Source organism: Dufourea novaeangliae, unplaced genomic scaffold, assembly GCF_001272555.1.
Source record: "Dufourea novaeangliae isolate 0120121106 unplaced genomic scaffold, ASM127255v1 scaffold173, whole genome shotgun sequence".
In the NCBI taxonomy this organism is placed as follows: Eukaryota; Metazoa; Arthropoda; class Insecta; order Hymenoptera; family Halictidae; genus Dufourea; species Dufourea novaeangliae.
In genome coordinates, this window is record NW_015374048.1 from 532,883 (window position 1) to 553,444 (window position 20,562).

General features: G+C 40.7%; 1 protein-coding gene across 1 annotated transcript in view; it reads right to left on the minus strand.

Moving 5' to 3' along the window:
• The window catches only part of LOC107189852 (muscle calcium channel subunit alpha-1), a 77,987-nt gene extending 58,089 nt beyond the window's left edge, over positions 1–19,898 (minus strand). The window contains exon 1 of the mRNA XM_015578528.1: positions 18,221–19,898. The gene's annotated coding sequence lies outside the window, so the exon portion shown is untranslated. The remainder of the gene's footprint in view (positions 1–18,220) is intronic.
• Positions 19,899–20,562: the final 664 nt, after the last annotated feature.

Consider the following 20,562-nt stretch of genomic DNA (forward strand, 5'->3'; position numbering starts at 1 on the left):
AACGAAAAAAAAACCCTGACCAATCAGAGCGCGAGTCTCAGAGAGCTACCAATCGCAGCGCGTAACCAACGCTACCGCGGAAGCTCGGCCGGCAGACTCGCGCTCTGATTGGCCGGGGTTTTTCGTTAATATCTCGTTAACAAACCCTCGGAGAACTTTTTCGCTAAGGAACAAGTTGTTTCAAATCACCCCAGGAATATCCCCTTTGCAGGACTATTTTGGGACACCCTGTATACGTCGGAACGATGTTCTTATCTGTTCCGTTTTATTATCTAAGCATTTTTACCGGATTGGGAAGATGATTTCCGGCGACAGACACGAAATCGCGTGTACTATTATTGATCTACGTTAACACGTTTCGTGCCTTCTCGCGTGACTGGTCCATTCATGCCACCTGAAACATTGATAGTCCACAGCGGAGTAAACATTTGTCGTGCATATCGTATGATGTTTACACAAACGCAAATATCACATTTATTAATGAAAATGACCAACGTAGGTACACAGTGCATTGAATCCAGCGCTGTCTGGAGAATTCCCTAGCGTACGAACTAGGTGATGTCACATAGAACTGTATACACTAATATGACTTGTGCAAGCCATGTTAATACTACCATGAATGAAAGCATGACGTCACGTTCCCAATACAAATATACCCCCTTCTACTCCCCCCTACTACGTCACTTTGTCCCTACGCGGCCATGTTTTCTCCACTTCTGGCAACGTTGACCAAATCCACAGTAGCCAATTTTAAAGTGTCCATATTTTTTTAAATGTGTCCATAAAGGGGACAAATAGGACAGTATCCCCTGTGCAGTGCGTTGTTTTTATAAAATATAAGTTGCATATGTATGTATCACTTGTATGTAATAGTGTGTTATTTCTAGTAAAATAAAAATATAGAATATAATTTTGTTCGTTTTATGTTATACAAAATAAACTACAGTATTTTGTGGACGTTACGTAGTTTCGTCTAATGCGTATGAACTGAATATTGGACGTCGGTTAAATTGCATTCATTTACGGAACATATGAAACTTATTTTCATGCGTTTTTTCACTGATAAACATAAATCCTATCTTCTACAGCTCAGTTAATGCATAAACTCACATTCTTTGAAATGGTATCAAACGGCGTTTCTCCTCACAGTCACAGAAATCACATTGCAGTCTCCGTTTGCGGGAAATAGGATATAAGCGATTCCTTCGCATTATCGAAGTGAGCACATTGTACACGAAAAGCCTCAGGCGGTATCAGCTTCTTGCTGCTGTCGACAGGCCGTCTCGCGACACAACGATATCAACTCGGTAATAGAGGTTGTCGACGATCGGTAATTGATCGGTAACGCTGTGTGTGTATCAAGGGTATTTAAAATTCCGCCCGTCGAAAAGCCTGTATACATAGCTCGAGAAACGCGTTTCACTCGGGAGTATCAAACGATCCGGTCAAAGGGATACGATGGTGCTTTAATTAAACGGCAAGAGTCGGTCCCTGACGTGGAATAACGGAGGAAAACTCAAGCGTCGCGATGCAACCACGGATACAGCAGGTTCATCCCGAGCAGAGCTCCATTAAGGGATTATTCCATCCTGACCGCTTGAAAATACTTTCATGAAATTTGTCTGGCAATACAATAAACTTGAAAACAGCTGCAATGCCTGTAATATATATATGTTCAAATATACAAAGATATTTTTTTTTATACAAAGTGGCGGTGCTGGTGCCGCTCTACTTCTAGAGAGCACCTTTTGAGGCGACTGTTTCCTCGATGGCGTCGATCACGATCGTTAGATTTGAATTACAACAAATAAACAAGAATTTTTCATTTTCTAAAAGAAATTTGTCGGGGAAAGTTTTTCGATATTTCAAAAACTTTGTATTTTACAGACGTTTCTGTATAAAAACCACTTTCGTCAAAATCGTTTAGTGATTTACCCTGTATATAGAATATTCCAAAATATTGGGTGCAAGCCGCAACATGCATATTCCTCATGCAAATACTAATCGGAAAGTTCTGTACCGTTTTGTAATCCGAACCTCCATTTCCAAGATATTAGCAGTTGAACGAACTCCAATCAGCTGAGCGGTCGGTCACACATATGCGCACGACCCAGCTGATTGGCCTCTGCTTTTTGACTATGCTGCGCGTATGTGTGGCCGACCGCTCAGCTGATTGGAGTTCGTTCAACTGTTAATATCTCGGAAATGGAGCTTCAGATTAGAAAATGGTAAAGGACTTTTCGATTTGTATTTGCATGAGGAATATCCATATTGCGGATTATCCCATTTTTTATATGTATATATAAAATAATAATATGTATATATTACAGGCTGTGCAACTGATTTCCAGTTTACTTTATTGTATTCCCAGAAAAAATTAACGTAGGTACCTGTGATTTTCAAGCAATCAGGGTGGACTAACCCCTCGAAATTGATTCTCGATTCGTTAATGCGGCAGCGTCGATTTGCTCGCAACTGGAACACGGATGAATTTGAGTCGCCAGGCAACGGGGGCGGAATAATATCATCGAAATTTATCGCGTTTCAATATTAACTCGATCTCCGTCCGGGATTCCGAAAAGTCGGTCAGTATCCCGAGTGGAAATGTACGAGAGAACGCGCGACTACGCGGCACAGCGTGGCATCCCTATTCAAATCTTTCCCCCAGTCCCTTTCCTCCTCGCATTCTCATTTCGCGCGATTCTACGCGAAGAATTTCATATTTTCCTCTATTCACGGCGTTCATACTTTGAATCGATATTTCGTCCTTCGATCGTGAATCCTACCTAATTGTACTTTCTACTGCATGGAAATTAAATATGGTTCAAGTGATCCAATTTATCGAATTGTTGAAATCAACCAATAAATTTATGGATATGATTGATTTTTTCAATGGTTCTATTGATTTCTTTCAGGAATTCTTTTGCACAAGACACTGAGAACTGTTTAATTTAAGTTAAATTTAATTACAGAATTTTCTATTAATTCCTTACTGTATACCATTGTTGTTGTAATTGTTCCTATTTTTATTGTTATTTTACTGTTATATACGCATACTGGATTTATACCCGTATAGTAACTAAATAAATAAATAAATAAAAATTGTTGGATATTTTCACTATGTGAATTTCTACATGCAAAACTAAGACGAAAATGGTGAATGGCAAACTTGTGTTCGAGGCTTCGTTTTCGAGTTATTAATCCTTGAAAACACGGACGAAATACGTTTGACGCCGCGGATTATTCTACTTGAGAGGCGCGCTCTTCAACCGTTTCACGAGTTGCTTTTCATTCATTTCATTTTATTTCACGAAAATGAAGCCTCAACCGCAATTTCATTATACATTTCATTCGTTTCGTAATAGACTACTTACAGTTTCTTTAATGTCTTTTGTCCTATTATACACCATCTTTGTTGCAATTAAATTTTTTTATTTTACAATAAACTTATTTCTTATGTTTGAATATCCACTTTTATAGTACAAAAATTTCCAGTTTAAAAAAACCATAAACTAAATAATTACAACGTATTGATCATGTACCATTTTGCGGCACAAGTGGCGTAGTCATGTAATACACTATTCTTTTTTAATTATAAGACATTATATTTCAGCTTAAAAATATCTTCTCCATTTTTGTCGTGTAAAAAATGTATAGGATATAAATTAAACAATGTAAACTGTTGACATTTATAGAGACTTCCTTAAAAAATACACATTTCGATTGCTCAGTGATACGTCCAATACTTTTGCCTAATTTTCACCTTCGATTCTAATGACTGGAATCATACGATTCTGCAAAATATTGGATAAGCTAAATTTCGATGTCCCTGTCAGAGCTCTCGGAATCGTGCGAACACTTTGTGCATGTTTCCAAGCATATCTGCAACCGTAGCCAACAAACTTAACGACTCGACAGACTTTATTCTTGGAATCCGCAGCATCGCTTAAAAACGCGTAAATGCTCCAACCGTGACACCAATCACAGAACAATACGTTCACATGTGTTTCGACAATAACTATGATTAAACGATTGCGTACGCACGCGATCCAAAGGAAGAACGGGCGGACGCCCTTATGGCTCCCTTGGATCGGCCGGCGCACAATGGGCCAAATGACAATTCTAACTAGAAAAAAATTATAGTTCGTAAACTAATGAAGATGCGACAAAATTATTTCTACAAAAGTTTTTTGGTACAGAGGGGCACGTTAGATTAAATCAGACTCTTACATTTTTCCTCCTTACAGTTAGATTAGTATTTGATAGTAAATAGCGAAATATTCGATTAATTCGAGCAATTCGAATATTTACGAGTAACTCGAAAGTACGGGTATAAACCCAGTATACATACATACCAATTAATGAAAATAAGATTAGAAACAGTTACATCAATATAATATGGAATTAGTCGCAATAGGAAATTTTTAATAAAATATTAACTAAGATTAAACAGTTCTTAGTGCTCTATGTAGGGATGCCTTAAAGTATTCAATAGAGCCACTGAAAAAGTCCATCAGATCCCTGAATTTATTGGCTGATTTCAGGACTCGATAAATCGGATCACCTGAACCATATTCAGTTTTTCCTACAGCATAATAAAATATATGATTCTTTCTAACACATCTTGAAAGTGCACCAAAGTAAACGAGCTGCAACAATTGAGGACATGAGATCTGACCATTTATATGCTTGAATAAGAAAGAAAGATCGTTGACAACTCTGCAATCAGCTAAAGAAGTCATATTTAGTAAATTCATTCATATGTAACCAATGTCATTGAGTACATATGTAATGTACACATGTAATGTCATTGAGGTCCGTATCCTCTTCAGTGTTTTTCAAGCGAGTATAAGCTTACAAATAATCCTAATTTTACCTTATTTCATGACATGAAAATTTTTTGATTAATTCTTTTAATTAAAATTTTTTATTTTAACCAATTTATGGTAATAGTCCACTGTGCTGCGAGACGGAGGCAGGCCTCTTCTCGAAGCCGTACACCCGAGATATTTTTACTCCTAGACACATGTCCGGGCGCCCATCAAGATCGTCGAACTCCTCTTATCTATCGTTTAAAATAGAACGAACTCGAATTGTTCGCTCGAACCCGCCTCCCGTCGAATTCCCCTTCGTCGTGCGCGCGCGCGAAAGAAGAACAAAAATCGCACGCGTCGATCGTATCGGGCAATCCTACAATGGTTCAGATAGCTGTTTTAGAAATGCAGAAGCTATTAAACGTTGATAAACGGAACGTAGAGAACAAAAAGGAAGATCAGACTTTTGGCGGGATTCATAGTCACTGCTTATTCTTAAGCAAATGCTTAATTATGAAATCCCCAGTTATGAATGTGTAGTCCATACGTATACACGTATCAGAGATGGGCAAAATTTTATTTGAATAATACACAGTGAAAAGCAGCAGTATCTGAGGGTGTTGTCCTGAGCTTTAAACAGTTAATGAGATTACCACGTTGACTGCCAGCTACGAAATAACTCGTAGTTGAAACATTGCAAACATGCTGTATTATTTAAATACCTCTAAAAAATTTTCACATAAGATTAATATCATAGTATAATTTAAAACAAGACAATCAATCTCTATTAATCAAACGCATATATTTTCAAAAAATTATGACTTAAAAAACAAAATAAAGTATGTCTGGCTACGTACGGCCTTTTTCACTGTGGCAGTGAACGTGTTAAATCATTGTTCGACAAATGTCGATTCATTCATGAAGAAGTATATGGTTATTATAAAAATTGAAATTTCCACGTTTAAACGATTAAAAATGACGAAATACTTTTTTTTATCTTGTATTCGTGATTCGGAATTTTGTATACGTGTCAGAAATGGGCAAACTCATTATCTAGATAAAAAGTTCATAACTGGGGACTTAAGCATTTGCTTAAGAATACGTAGTGACTATGAATCCCGTCCTTTGAGAACATGTGGGAATTGGTCGCGAAACTGAATAAAACGTGGCAAGAAGCCTTTGATAACAGTCGGTACTCTAGGTCACGAAGTTGAGTGCATTAGCGGTGATATCCCAACCGCAAATCTGCAGAATTGACGTTTCTGCCCGAGGGAAGAGACACTTGTAACACATCGATAGCTCGTCCCCTCCTCCCTCGCCCTTTCATCTCGCCTCACAAGTGGATGGATATGCCCTTGCGACCCGCTCCGGAAGCGCTCTCGATGACCACGTATCTGCGCTACATTTCACTCACCGCTCGTCATCTTTTTCTCATTTATTTACCAATTTGTCCTCCGTCTTTCCTAAAGACCCAGTATAACCACCCTGGTCTGGCAAACATATGCAAACGACATAATCCACACGCCTAAGTCAAAAAGCTGACGAGACAATTGTTCCAAACGTTAATTAAACCCATTTCATTGGATAAAATCCCCAAGGAAAATTCGGACCTAGCAGATACATTTCAACGAGAACGTCCGACGCAGCGAGCGGGTTGAAAGCTTATATCGGGAAAGTTCGTTTGTTTCCATGAAGTGGCTGCGGGGTGGACGGGGGCTCCGAAGAAAGGAATTCGAGGCGGTTAACGGGTAAAAGAGTTAAAGGATCCACGGAATTTCCAGCCGACGCGGAAAAGGGGGAGTTACCCGAAAGTTTTCGAGACCGCGGATATTACTCCTCGCATTATTCGAGTTGGGAATCGATTCGGCCTACCCCCTCCCCCTCCCCAGGCCTTTCAGGCTGACTATCAGGATGCTCGAACGTTGTTTTTTCATCCATTATCCGCCGTTCCATTTATCCCGGTGAATAAATGGCCGTCCTTTCTTCGCTGATCAAAAGCAGACCACGGGAGCCGGTCCGTTGCTCTTTTCTTTCGTTTTTTGAAGAATGCATGTACGTATCTACGCCCGAGGGAGACGTTGTTTTCGGACAAACGGGATCGATCGATTCGCCGCCAACACGTAATACAGTGAAGCGTCGATTAAGGGACAAACGCTCGGGACCGCTTTAGGGTAGTTATCGTAGAGGGATACGATATCTGCAGCTTCGTAAATTTCAGTCGATCGCTGTCGATAAAGATTAAAGAGCTGCGCATCGATGAGAGTGCATTGACAGTTTGACTGTCACGTCACGCAATTATGGGTGACACGCATGGGCGTAGCCACGTGAAATTAATATTGCTGTGTAATTTAGAACAAGACAAACAGCCTTTATTATCGGGTCGTTCTACTTTTGCGGCCGACAAAGTTAAACTATCCTTAATGCATCTTGTTAGTATTTACTGAACTACTTATAAATAATATTAAACAATTTCATAAATAATTTTATTAAATTTTGTTTTAAGTTTTTTTTTTAGCTTGAAAGTGACATCTTAGAAAAAAGGTACCTCTATGACGCAGGTGATTTCTCAGGTCAGACTCGTCCGAAATAAGAAATTCAAGAAGATCCTTAATTAGTTAGAGTGTCGCTATCGCAAGAACCACGATGAATAATTTATCTCAAAAAACAACAAAATGACGCGGATCCAATAAAAAAAATGAAAGGGAAGAACTTGCTTCGGTAATTTTGTTATGTAAAGGGTATGATAAATTAAAGGTATAAATATGACTTTCTGAGATAGCGACATTCATACTAATTAAGAATCTTCTTGAACTTTTTATTTCAGACGAGTCTGAGCTGAGAGATCACCTGCACCATGGAGGTACCTTTTTTCTCAGATATCATTGTCACCCTAAGAAAAAGCTTAAAACAAAATACAAAAATTTTGTTTATTTACCTAAATGTATAATAAATAAAGGCCAGGAAGCTTTCTTGCCATATCCCTTTTGTTTTCGTCAAAAACAAAATGTCCTAAGTGTGATCATTTTTTTCCAGCCACTAAACGAGAAAAGGGCCTTAACGTAGGCATCTTTCCGAGCGTTCATCGAGTATTTACCTGATCTTTCTTCTAAGCTCGAACATACAGAACCATGTGCAAAATTCTCGAAAAGTGTGTCGTACGAAGTAATCGACGGTTGAACAATGCCGAAAAAAGTGACGCGATCACATCGATTAAATCGTCCTTCGCGGAGCCGGAAGACCGGTACCTTCGATTAACGTCGATCGATATCGCTGAGGGTAGAACTCGAAACCGTTTCGCCTGGATAGAAAAGGAAACGACATTTCCCCGCCGTTAAAGCAATCCGTCGACGGAAGCCTGGTGAAACGGAAACCCAATGAAATTGCAATATCGAACGTCATCGCGGCGATTCTCGCGTCATGGAGGGGGGGGGGGCAGGAAGAATGTTATCCGCGCGAAACAGATCGAAGGTAGAGATGTTCGATTCCGATTCGATTCTTCGGAAGATGGATTCCCTTGAATAACACCTCACTGTCATGTATAACACATAAACTAACGACTAAAATCAGGGCCGTTCCTGGGTTGTTGGCCGCCCAAATGCGAAAACAGTATCGCCGTCCTTATTTAATTAATATTATTTAATTAAGAATTTGATAGGCAGTGTTTACTTTTATATTTATACATGTATATGTGTACATAGCTTTTAACACTTATCATTCAAAAGCAATATTTTATTATTTTTATTTTCATAAAATGAAACAAAGATTCTTAAAAAGTAAATGCTTTTATTTAATATGAATATTTTATTCCACATATAAGCGCAAAAATAACGTATAATGTTGGGGCACCTTTTGCACCCCCGCTAGGAACGGCCCTGACTAAAAATATAGGGTCAAAGCTCATGATTGATGGAACAGAAATTCATTATTCTGTTACGATAAAATAAAAGTTCACGGAACCAGTCCTACATATACAAATCACTTCCCATCAGTTTTAACACGTTACCTTGATTAACCCCTTGTAGAATAACATTTTTCTCTTTTTTTAATTATCAGACCTGGTCCTACACTTTTGGCCGTAGTGTGTATGTGTTATAGATGGCAGTGACGTGTTACTCAAGGGAATCGATCTTCTAAGAAACGCTTCGGAAAAAAAGGGTGGTTTCTCCCTTAATACATTCACGACGGGCCGTAATCGTTTTTCCAACCCCATGGCCTGGGTAAATGAATTTTTTTTATGTTCTCAGTATCAATATGTCATTACAAATATTCCAAAAGACACTTAATAATAGAAAATACTTTTTTTATTACATTTTTTAATGAGAACTATAGCCTTCATCCGATTGTGGGATTTGTAGTTTAGGTAAATCGATATAATATATAAAACCGTGGACACCCTTGATCCGGCTCTGCAACCAAGTATGGCAAAATTCTTGTGTTAGTCCCATAAAAAATTAAGAAAAAATTACGGAAAAATGGACATGTATCAGTTCGCGAACATATCTTGCTAGAAGAAATATTTAAAGAGAAATCTAATCGAAATCGAACATCCCTAGTCGAAGCATTCCTAGGGGAGCGTATCAAGGGTTTATCGTCAAGAGAAATGACGCTGCTTTCTCTTTCAAGGCTTCCGGCCCAGGTAAATTGCGATCACTCTTTAAGATGCACGCTGTCAATTTTCTTTTTTTTTTCAACGACCTCGATTACTCTCTGTAACCTTTCGACGTGGAAGGAGTTTGTGGCAAGCAAAGCGAATAAAATTCTCGGGGGAGGGGACGATCCGTCATCGTCTTCGTGAGATTTACGTATTTATCGAACGACGGAACGTAGATTCCTGAACGACCACAGAAACAGATCAGCCACCTCAATTCCCTGTTTGTCCTTACGATTCAGAACGATTCGGAACGTCGACGTTGGTTCCCACGGACGAGGAATCGATGACTGATAAAACCACGGGGCAATTTTCGTCGGATGAAATCTCAGTTTGCACGACTACTCTTTTGGTTATCCCTTTATTATACATTGAATGCTATCAGAGATCCTGGTATCGTATTCAGTTCCGATCTATCTTTCGACAGACATACAGGTTCCGGCCGAAAAATAGAGATGTCAAGGTCACGTTCATTTTTTTAAATGAAACCGCCCTTTTTCCGTAACCTTGAATGACCTTGAATAATTATAGTCACTGAATTCCTAGTGAAATGGACTATCATTGTAGGTGTTTAAAAAAGTGTGATTCCATCTAAAAAAATGAAGGTGACCTTGATATCTCTAAAATAAAATGACATAAAAACAACATTTTGTTTGTATCGCGTGAGCCCCATTGAACCATTCAACTTTGTCTTTAAGACATTTGACGTATCTTTAAAAACAACAAAGATATTTGAGGTGCAAACGTTACATGAGTCACCCTATATAAAAGCAGACACCACGTGATTCCTTATCAAAAAATTAGGAAAATACATGAGATAAAATTTTTTCATTCGAGATATCATTTTCGAGAAAATTGATTTTAAATATGCGCTGCTGATACACCTGTAAGTGAATACGGCTCTGCCAGTGCGTCTGATCATTGCATTCCGTTTCTACTTACTACGAATCTACAAACTCGATTTTCCCGAAAACGTAACTCCATACGAGAACTTTTATTCTACATTTCTGAATAACTTTTACACGATGCATTACCTATACAGGGTTTTACATTAAAAAAAAATCATTATCTACTGCAGAAATCCGATATTACTTTGTGACCAACCTAATACATACTGTACAGTTCATTACTGAGTGTAGATACTATGGAAAATGTGAAAATTATTTCAACCCACTCAATCTTTTTGCATTTCTATTTTTGATTGCATGAACTTTTACGAAAACGTGATAATAGGGTTTCGTAATTAAGGTTTCAAAGTGACTACACAATTTTTATCAGACTATATAATATAGAGTAGATTTCACGATTTCAAACAAGAACCAAAAGTAGCAAAATTTGGGCCCCTCACTCTATTCATTACTGACCAAACACGCTAGCACAATTGGTTCTTGAATGGACCCCGTTTCTAGTGTATTCTCCCACGCGAACGTTCCAATTAAATGTTACCGAGTCGACCCACGACTCATCGAACAACGAACATTCCAATTAAATGTTTAACTGAAAGCAAAGCGTGATACTGAAAAATTTTCTTCTACTTCGTCGATTTATTCTCCCAAGTTAGAAGCGCTACGCCTCAACGGATGAAGATTGCTACTCGCCGTGAAATTAAAGCAAGCCTCAGCCTCGCGATCAAAGAGTGTACCTTTTGAATAAGAATAGGGGTGGGGGATGGGGTTGTAATTACACTGGGAGGTAAATCGAAAAACAAAAGAAGAGACCAACGGCGAAGGCAGCAACGTCTCGATGGCCGTGGTGGTGAGTTAACGACATTTCTTAGCGGACGGCGAGACGCAACCAGACAGCTTTCATTAACGGAATGACAGGGGAAAGAAGATGATGGTCGAGTATATACCAAGGGGAATCGAAGTCGGTCTCTTTGTCCCACATTGTGTGTGTGTGTGTGTTTGTGTTTGTCTAGTTGTACGTGACTGTTTCAACGATACACTGAATATCATTAGCCTGAATATTAAAAGGAACACACAACTCTGAACCGAGCTTCTGTTTTTCGTGTCTTTAATTTTCAAGAATGACATAACAGAATTTATAATTGACAATGATAACTCTGTCACGAAAAATAATTTTTCATTTTGTTTATAAAAAAATTATTAATAAAATACATACTTATTAATATAGTATTTTTTTAATAGATATGAACATTGAATACATGATTACCAAGTTTGGTTTTGGAATTCCCTTTTTTACACTCAAATTAAGCTTCTGAACTCCTAAATCGGCGTTCTGTACCACTATGCGCCAGGACGGTTCTAATCGCGGTTCCCTGGCGCCAGCCTCCTAATAATGGACAGAGTCGAGTATTTGCCCTCGACGCGACACGAGGGACCAGAGACAAGTGTCTCGAACTTCTCATGATGTTCTTCGCCGACGTTTCCTTACTAGCCCAGTAACCCTCATCAGCCTATTTTCTAATGGAAACAAATCGGAACAATTCATCGAAACAATTTCATTCAATTTCGATAAAAAGGAAAAATAATATCGGTTTCGGAGTATAGAGAGGTAATGTTAAGATACTAACAAGGAGAAATCACCAGGTGTAACACTGAGTTTTTAATAAGGTTCAGCATAGTGATAAAGCTTGGAATTTTGAAGCAAACGGTATTTTTTTCAGTTGCATGTAGCTATTAGTTTATGGGATATTTGTGAACACCTACAATATCCCACTTGTTTTTGAAGATACATACAAAAAAATGTGAGGTGAAAATATAATTTCGTTAAAAGAAGCAAATACTGTGGTAAGCAAAGTTTTTTCTCGATGTTTTTTAATCGTGAAAACACAAAATATATTTTATATATAATTTGAATGGTATTGAGTGGTCAGTATCCTGCACGGTCCTCCAGTACGCTTAACATTAAATATCCCATAAATTAATGGCCACATGCGGCTGAAGCAAATATCATTGGCTTTAGAATCCAAGCTTTATCATTGTGCTGGACCTCATTAAAACATCAACGTTACACCTGGGGACCTCTCCTTGTAAGTTGGTAGCAATCTGAGTTTAAAAGTTATTATTCCTTATGTCCTTATTGTATACATATACCTACGTCCTTTATTCGTCATTTTTTATATTATGTAATCTGTCTGAAAGAACAGCACATACTTCGTTCGTTTACCGAGAAAAGTCAATTTTTACAAAAATGTTACATAACCTCTTCATTCTCTGAAGTATTCAACTGTCAATCACTTTTTTCAACAGAAGGTAATACGGAAACTAATTCGAAATTCTTCGCCGGTGTCTACCTTTGATTATGTTAATACGATCCTCGACTCTCGGGCCATGTTTCTGATGGAAAGTTTAATCATATCGCGCCCGTTGTTCGGTCGTTCGTGTCGGCTCGATACACGACGAACGATATAGATGTTTTGTCTTTGTTCTACCGTGTACTACGTACTCGCAACAGGTATTCCACCTCATTTATGCTTCTTACGAATTTTCCCGCACATAATGCATACAGATCATGCTTGGAAGACGAGATGCGGGCGAAACTGTCAGTATCGACTCGTCGTTTTTGTAAAATTCATGATCCTATACCCTCGTTTTACTAGTAATCTCTTGACAATATTCCAATTTATGAATATATTTTTCTCCCAGATAGTTTTTCCCCGTTTTTATAAATTTCACGTATTCAATATTTCTGTATAATCCTATGCAATATTAGACACTTATCTGTTAATATGTTTACTATCAGAGTTGGATAATAAAGGCAACCCCCGTTTAACACGACATTCCAGTAACACGGTTAGAGAATTGGGGAAACTCTCAAATAACACAGTTTCGATCTAACACAGTTGACAGGTTCCCTGTAGTGATGAGCGATATAATATCGATATTTCGAATGTCGATATTTCTCAATTGAAATATCGATATTTTGTATTGATATTTAATGCGACAATGTATTCCAGCATCGATACTTAACTCATAAATATCGAAATTTCGATACGAATGGGGTGGCGGGGACTCCGGCCAACGGGAAGCCCTAACCTCGACTGGGTCCATTCGGAACACCGGTCAATTTTATTTTCGTCGAAAGCTTAGCGGAAGGAGATTACTCTTATTTCGGTGGAAGTCTGCTCGGGGAAAATTGGGGGCACGCAACGCCAATGATATTCAGCCACGTGTAGTCTTTCCGGGACGCTGATTTGTCCACGATTTCCGCGAATAAAATTGGAAAACTGGGAGAAACGGAATGTCACGCTCGGCTTAGTTAGAGGGTTTTGCATAAAAATTCCCGATTACCGGTTATTAAAATGGTTTTGGAACTATGCTCGCGGGCAGCACGAATGAAAAAACTCGGCGTATCGATGAACGGGAGAATAGAAGAGCGCTTCCCGCCACACGAAACTCATACGTTCGATCCAACGATGCCCGATATATGTAAATATCGACATATCCGTTCATGAATATTGATATTTTAGGCAACGATACATCGGTGTATCGATACTCCGCGGTTCGATATTGCCCTTCAATACGAATATATAGACCTCAAAAATATTCTAAGGTATGTATGTTTAATTACGTGTTTTTTAAAACCAATAAAAATTAAAAGTGGTGTATACAAAAATATAATGCGTCAACGAGTGTTCTGCTTGATTTTATGTAATTGAAAAAAGGAATAATTTTCTTGCTAATTTGTTTTTGTTTATTTGTTTATTTGATACTTTCTGTCCGATATATTGTATGCATCGATACTAAAAAAAAAATATTGATTTTTGCGTATGATGCATTGATACAAAGTATCGGGAATCGCCAGTTCGAATTCAATTCCGTTACACACTCCAACGTAGCGTTTATTAAACCCGATAAAGTACCTTGTAACTTTTCGCGACGTCCTTAATAGTACAGACGAGATAAAAGAATAGACCTAACATGCAATGTAATTTTGTGTCCCATGCTTCGGAGGCGTCAGAAGCCCCTGTACCATACTAGTATTCCGTTCCTTGCTAGCGAAACCGAAGCAATAATGTATGTATGTATTGCTATATGGAATGATGGGTGTGTGTGTGCTGCCTGTTATCATGGTGTCGAAAGTAGTTCCTGAAATCGGCAACTTTTATGGAGATATGGGCTCGAACCAACGTGATTTTCGTAGGACACCAAGTCCCATAAGATGTTAGGTCCATTCTTGTATCTCGTCTGTGTTAATAGTCAAGCAGGATTCGCTGCTTGTAAGCTCCCTCCGCCTTTTTCGAAAAACAACGCGAATCCTCCGTGTTCTTAACCAAGCCGAATCCGACTGATTCTTTCCAGAACGGAAAGGGGGATTTAAACCCGGTCACGCTGGGCGAAATGTTCCAGTACACATCGTTCACGACCTCTAATATACTAAACGATTAATCCCCGGTGGAAAATAAACACGTGCCTCCCGCTCCCCAGACATTCTCCAGGGGCGAAACCGCCACATGACTCTGTTCAGGCCCCCGATTACGATGCGTCACGACATCTAACAGGAAATATCGTGCAACGATAACAGCGATATTCAGAAAGATTATACATTCTAGTTTGTCGAGAGGCTATCACGATAATAAATTCTGATGGATCGTCAAACGCAACCCCATCGCCCCGTCGTGGAGAACACCCAGGAGCCGTAATTGGTCCAGACGTATTTGCTCCCTTTCGCCCTGGTTCGAGAGGAATATTCGGCGAATGAAAGAGCTCGACGTAGCTTACAGGGCGATGAGAAAACGGTAGAGATTCGAGTGTATACAGGGTGTCCCAAAGAGGGAGGACAACCCGCAATATACGTATTCTTCATGCAAATACAAATCGAAAAGTGCTTTACCGTTTTCTAATCTGAAGCTCCACTTCCGAGATATTAGCTGTTAAACGAACTCCAATCAGCTGAGCGGTTGACCACGCGTACGCGCACGACCCAGCTAACTGGCCTATACTTCTTGACTGTATCTACTCGTACGTGTGGCCGACCGCTCAGCTGATTGGAGTTCGTTTAACAGCTAATATCTCGGAAGTGGAGCTTCAGATTAGAAAACGGTAAAAGACTTTTCGATTTGTATTTGCACGAGGAATACACATGTTCCGGATTCTCCCATCTTTTTGGGACACCGTGTGTATCGTGTCGCGACAAATGCACGACACACACGGTGTTTCGTCGAAAGCAGCCCCCTCCCGCGAACGAAATTAATTTCTCAACACGACATCGTTCGCGTTTAGGTAATTTACACTTCGGAAAGGCAACGATCCTGGCGGAATGCCTTGGAATGCCGGCTGGGAATCCGAGGTGAAACCAGCAATTTTGGGCCGCGGGGAAATTAGGTCGAACCGAAAAGGCTACAGGCTTCTACCACGGAACCATCGCATTATTACCTGTCTGCGGTCATTGTACCGATGTCTATAGTTTCCACAGAGTAGACGAAAATTCTCTTTTTTTGTTAAGCTCCGCTGGATTGTAAGGGACCCCGATAGAAGCATCAGGCAAGTTTTAATTTTTGCTGATATTCGGTTCTTCATGATGGAACTACCTCTTAAATGTTAGTGTGTGCATTCCTATTTTCCTGTATATCATAAAACCCATAGTAGATGTCGAAAAACTGTTACAACGGAAATTTAATGACTTCACATGCTCTATAAGACTGTGCAATCAAATTTTTAAAAATTTGTTTTTTAAATTAGTAAATACATAAACAAACACATTTTTTAACAATTTAATTAGACAATTTTATAGAGCGTAAGCAGCCATTACGATTTTTTTCTAACAGTTTTTTTTGTATCTATTATAGTTTTCAAGACATACAGGAAGATAGGAAAACACACATTAACCCTTTAAGCGGGTTCGACGTACACGTCGATATAAAGTCATTGCTTGTGATGTATTCATTTGTAATATATTAAAATGTTACATATATCAAGTAGATTAGTACATTAATAGTGAAATATGTTAAGTCACTACGAAACAATGAATTCATCTAAATTAATTACCGTCCGTGTCGTTTCTTCAATAGATAATTACCCGCTTCAGGGAGTACGGAGTAGTTCCACCCTGAAGAACCGAGTACGTATGAACAAGAAATTGCCCGATGCTTCTATCAAGGTCTCCAACAAACAAAATCGGAATTTTCGAGGGTATCGAAGATCCTTTACAGATGCCCAAGATATTCGTGAACGAAACGAAAAATGAGTCAAGAACGATTAGGAGTCCATTTTTTTTAAATTTCAAACGGTCGGGCGGATGAATGGAAATCGTAGATCCTAAGAACATAGATCTCCGCCAACAAACAAGGAATCTTTGCAACGGTTAAATTGTTCGAACGAAAACAGGCGGGTATTGTTCTTTCGTGCGTTAAAGGCCCATTGAGTCGTCTCTGCTCGAAAGAGCCGCCGCGCAAACAAAAGCTAAGAGCTTCGAATTTTCAAACGAAATCGAACACGACCGCCGTCCTCCGCGTAACAAGCGCGAAATACGTCATTATGCTATGAACAACGACACCGACAGACGGAATTTCTATTCCAGCTTTTCTCAGGGGATCAAACGGGATCAAAAGGTCGGTTATTCGAAATCACTTTTGGTCCCATTTCAATGCACCCTGTCTGTCGACGTAGCGATTGCAAAACAGAACCGAGTAATTCCGACGGGCACGATAAAAAGTACGGGGTTAAAAAATCAACCGCAATAAATGCCAGTACGTGAACGAATGCCTCGAGCCATGCGATACCAGAACTGTTTGCACACCATCCCGAAACGATCGTGCGAAAAAAAAGCTTCCGATAGCATTGCGAAAGTATTCAATGAACAGCTGCACGGTATAGGCGAAACTGACGCGTATTTCATTAGCTTGTGTCCGAACGACGAAACACGGATAAGCGGAAAAAATTGAAATTCGAGGGTCCCCGCGGCCTTTCCTCCCCTGCTGATAAGGAAACAGAGAATTCTACCCCTGTATTGTAACGGTCGTTCGAGGAAAAAGGCCTGAAGGATCGCCTCCAGTTTCTCGGGCCAGTGCTCCGAAAAGCTCGTCTCGTGCAAAGGCAAGGGCATTAACTTTGATCTTTTGTACAACGGGCAATAAAGGAAGGAACACGTTGCCCTTTTAATAGCATTCAAGCATTATCTTCTTACGCTGGAATTTACGAACGGGATTTCACGAGCAACGGCGTCCAATTAACGACGGACCTTAATTCGTTTTCTGGGAGTTCCGATCAGCCATTGAACAGACACCAGGAGATTCGTTTATATTAATTCATGGCCGAGAGGCGAACATGCAGGAGGTGTAATCCTCGCCTGCAGGTCAAGGGACCGAGGCAACTGGCTTTAAGCTTCGTCGGTTACGTTCAAAGTTTTGGGGGTTTCCAAACAGCCGTGTTATCGACTCAGAACCGTTACGACCGCAAATTTCCCTCGTCTGTTTATCGATCAACCGACGACGTTGAACGTCCAAACTAATCCCTCGATCGAGAGCACGCCTTTCGCATGTATCGACACTGGCAACAGAGTAACAACGTACACTTCCTGAACGCTTTTTTTTTTGCCCCATCTGCGTCGAGCCCAGCCAACGGCGCGAAAATTGAATGCAGGATGTTTTTTTTTTTTTAACCACGAAGGTAAACTGTTCCCGGTATTTAGTGGTCGTCATCGGATAAAGATAGAGAACACGTGAAACTGAAAGATCTGGAGCGTTAAGAAGCAAGAATAAAGAGGACAGATGTTGATCCTTTGCACGGTTACGCGCGGCGGAACAGAGGATCTCAAGGTCGAGAGTTACGCGGTAAAATCTTTAAAAAAAACTTACCACATATCTTGCAAGAGAGCAGTATCGGTGGAGCGATTGTGTTGCGTATATCACGTGAGCCGGGCGTATCCGCTTGTCATATCCGTGTTAACGCGCTCGCGGCCGTGATCCCTCACTGCCAGGATATCCTCCGTTCGAATCCTTTCTTCCTCCTGTCTCTTCCTGCACCCGTCGTCGCTTCCTTCCTTCGCTTCTAAATCTCCCCCGACACTTTCCCCGCCGTCTCTTGTTTTCTTCCTCTTCCGTGAACCAACGATACACCAGATACAACGCACTCTTTCTCTCTAGACACCCTTTCTTCGTCCACGCGTTTTCTATCCTTACACCTTCCCGCTATCCTTTCGACTCTTTTTCTTTTCCCCGTTTCGGTCGTCTCCCAAGCACGCTACTCCTCCGTCGAAAGCTTTCCCAGTTCGTTTCCTCTTGTCTCTGTCTTCACGCTTTCGTATCTCAGCACACCGCTACCACAAGCATCATCATCACCACACCAGTAGCAAGCAGCACCAGACCCACTAGCAGAGGGAGCACACACCACTACGATCGCGCAACGACGCGACACACGCACACACACGCACAAACGTACACATATCTAACGGAGCTCGAGCATCGCTACCACCGCCGCTCTACGATTCCCACCACTCCTTCTTCTCTCGCCTTCTGTTTTAAACTTATAAATAGATATCTGGGTGCGTTCGATTATATTTATATGTACGCGGTAATACGTACGTGTGTGTATATGTAATGTACGCGCGTGTACGTCGTTTCTACACCCTCGCGACTTCCACGAATGCGAAATCGTGCGAAACCGGTGCTCTCGTCCGCGAGCTGCCCGTATTATTGATGGTACGACGTCCAGTTACAACCGTAACGGCTCTTTATTTTTCTTCTCCTTTTTCCCGTCCTATCCCTCCCTTCCTATCACCTCCGTGTGCTTCCACGATCGGACCCTTCGATTTGCCGAACGGTCAGCGCAATCCCTGGGTAGACACCAATACCGTTACGCGTAAGATCGCGCCAATCGGTTCCGCCGATCCCTCGACCGAACCTCACCGCCTTCTCACTCACTCTCTCTCTCTCTCTCTCTCTCCGCCTCTCTCTCTCTTTCTCTCTCTCTCTCTGGCGGTCTTCTAAGTTCCGTGCACACGAGGGCTGGTTTAGAACTACGCGCAAAAGAGGCGTAGTCTACATCGGCGGTAAATCAATCGCTACCTTACCTTTTCGTTGCATGCATCTCTTCTCTCGCGCTCCAATCGCACGCCCAACACCACACGCACTCTCTCTGTGATTCTTTACTGTATTTCAAACATTCCCTAATCAGTTCCCGAACGACAGGTTCGGAACCGTCTCCTATGCGATACTATTTCCTTGCCGTCTTTCCTGCTTCGCCCATTCGGTGTGTCTCTCGTCTCCTATCTTCCTACGTGATTTCCAACTTTCACACTCGAATGAAATAAACGTTCCCCTATGCACAAAATGTTAATGCCCCGGCTGTCTCAGTCTGTCATACGCTCTCCGGTATATACCATACACGTACACTTGCTTCTCGCCGCGATCCTTCGACGACCGGAAGGTCTATCGTTTTGATCGCTCAAAGTATATAGTGAAAAATATCACCGAGATCGCTTCCGGTTCGATACCCCGAACGAAATGGGACTCGAGTTCTGTTCGCACAATTTTTTTTTTGTAAATTTCCTCGTAGAGAAACAGCAACGGATGACAATGGTGAAGACGACGGTAACAGCGACGGCACACGACACGTTCGACTCAACGATATGCCGCCGGCTCGACGCCAGCGACGCCTGGCGTCGCGACGCCCCACCCCCTCCCTATGTATAAGGCTGCGTGTACGGTGTCGTACGCGCGGACGCGGAATCGTCGCCCCTTGGAGAAACGGATAAAAAGAAATATGTTACGTTCGCGTGGCTTAAACGTCCTCCCTCTTTCATTGAACAATTTTTTCGGTTCGATCAGCTGTTACGCGTTCGGATACTTATACTCGGGTAATATTTTGCCAGAAGGAAATCACAGACGATCGAATAAAATGTTATTGTTGTTCCGACGAGAAGGAATCACCTAGCTCTTTTTCATGGAGATGTGATGAATCTTCGGGGAACGATTGCCAAAACATTCGTGACAAGCGATCGTTTTTATTACGTACGTTTGGGATTAGAGCGTTTTTAACCCACGGAATATTTCATCTAAATATAAGAATTCGAAAACAAGAATGGTAGGAAAAAGAATGACAAGGAACGAGTACCGGAAATCACAGTATGAAAACGTCCTTTGGCGGTGGTTATACAGGTGAATGTATCCTTGTTTACGCGCTTTGTAGGTGTTATAAT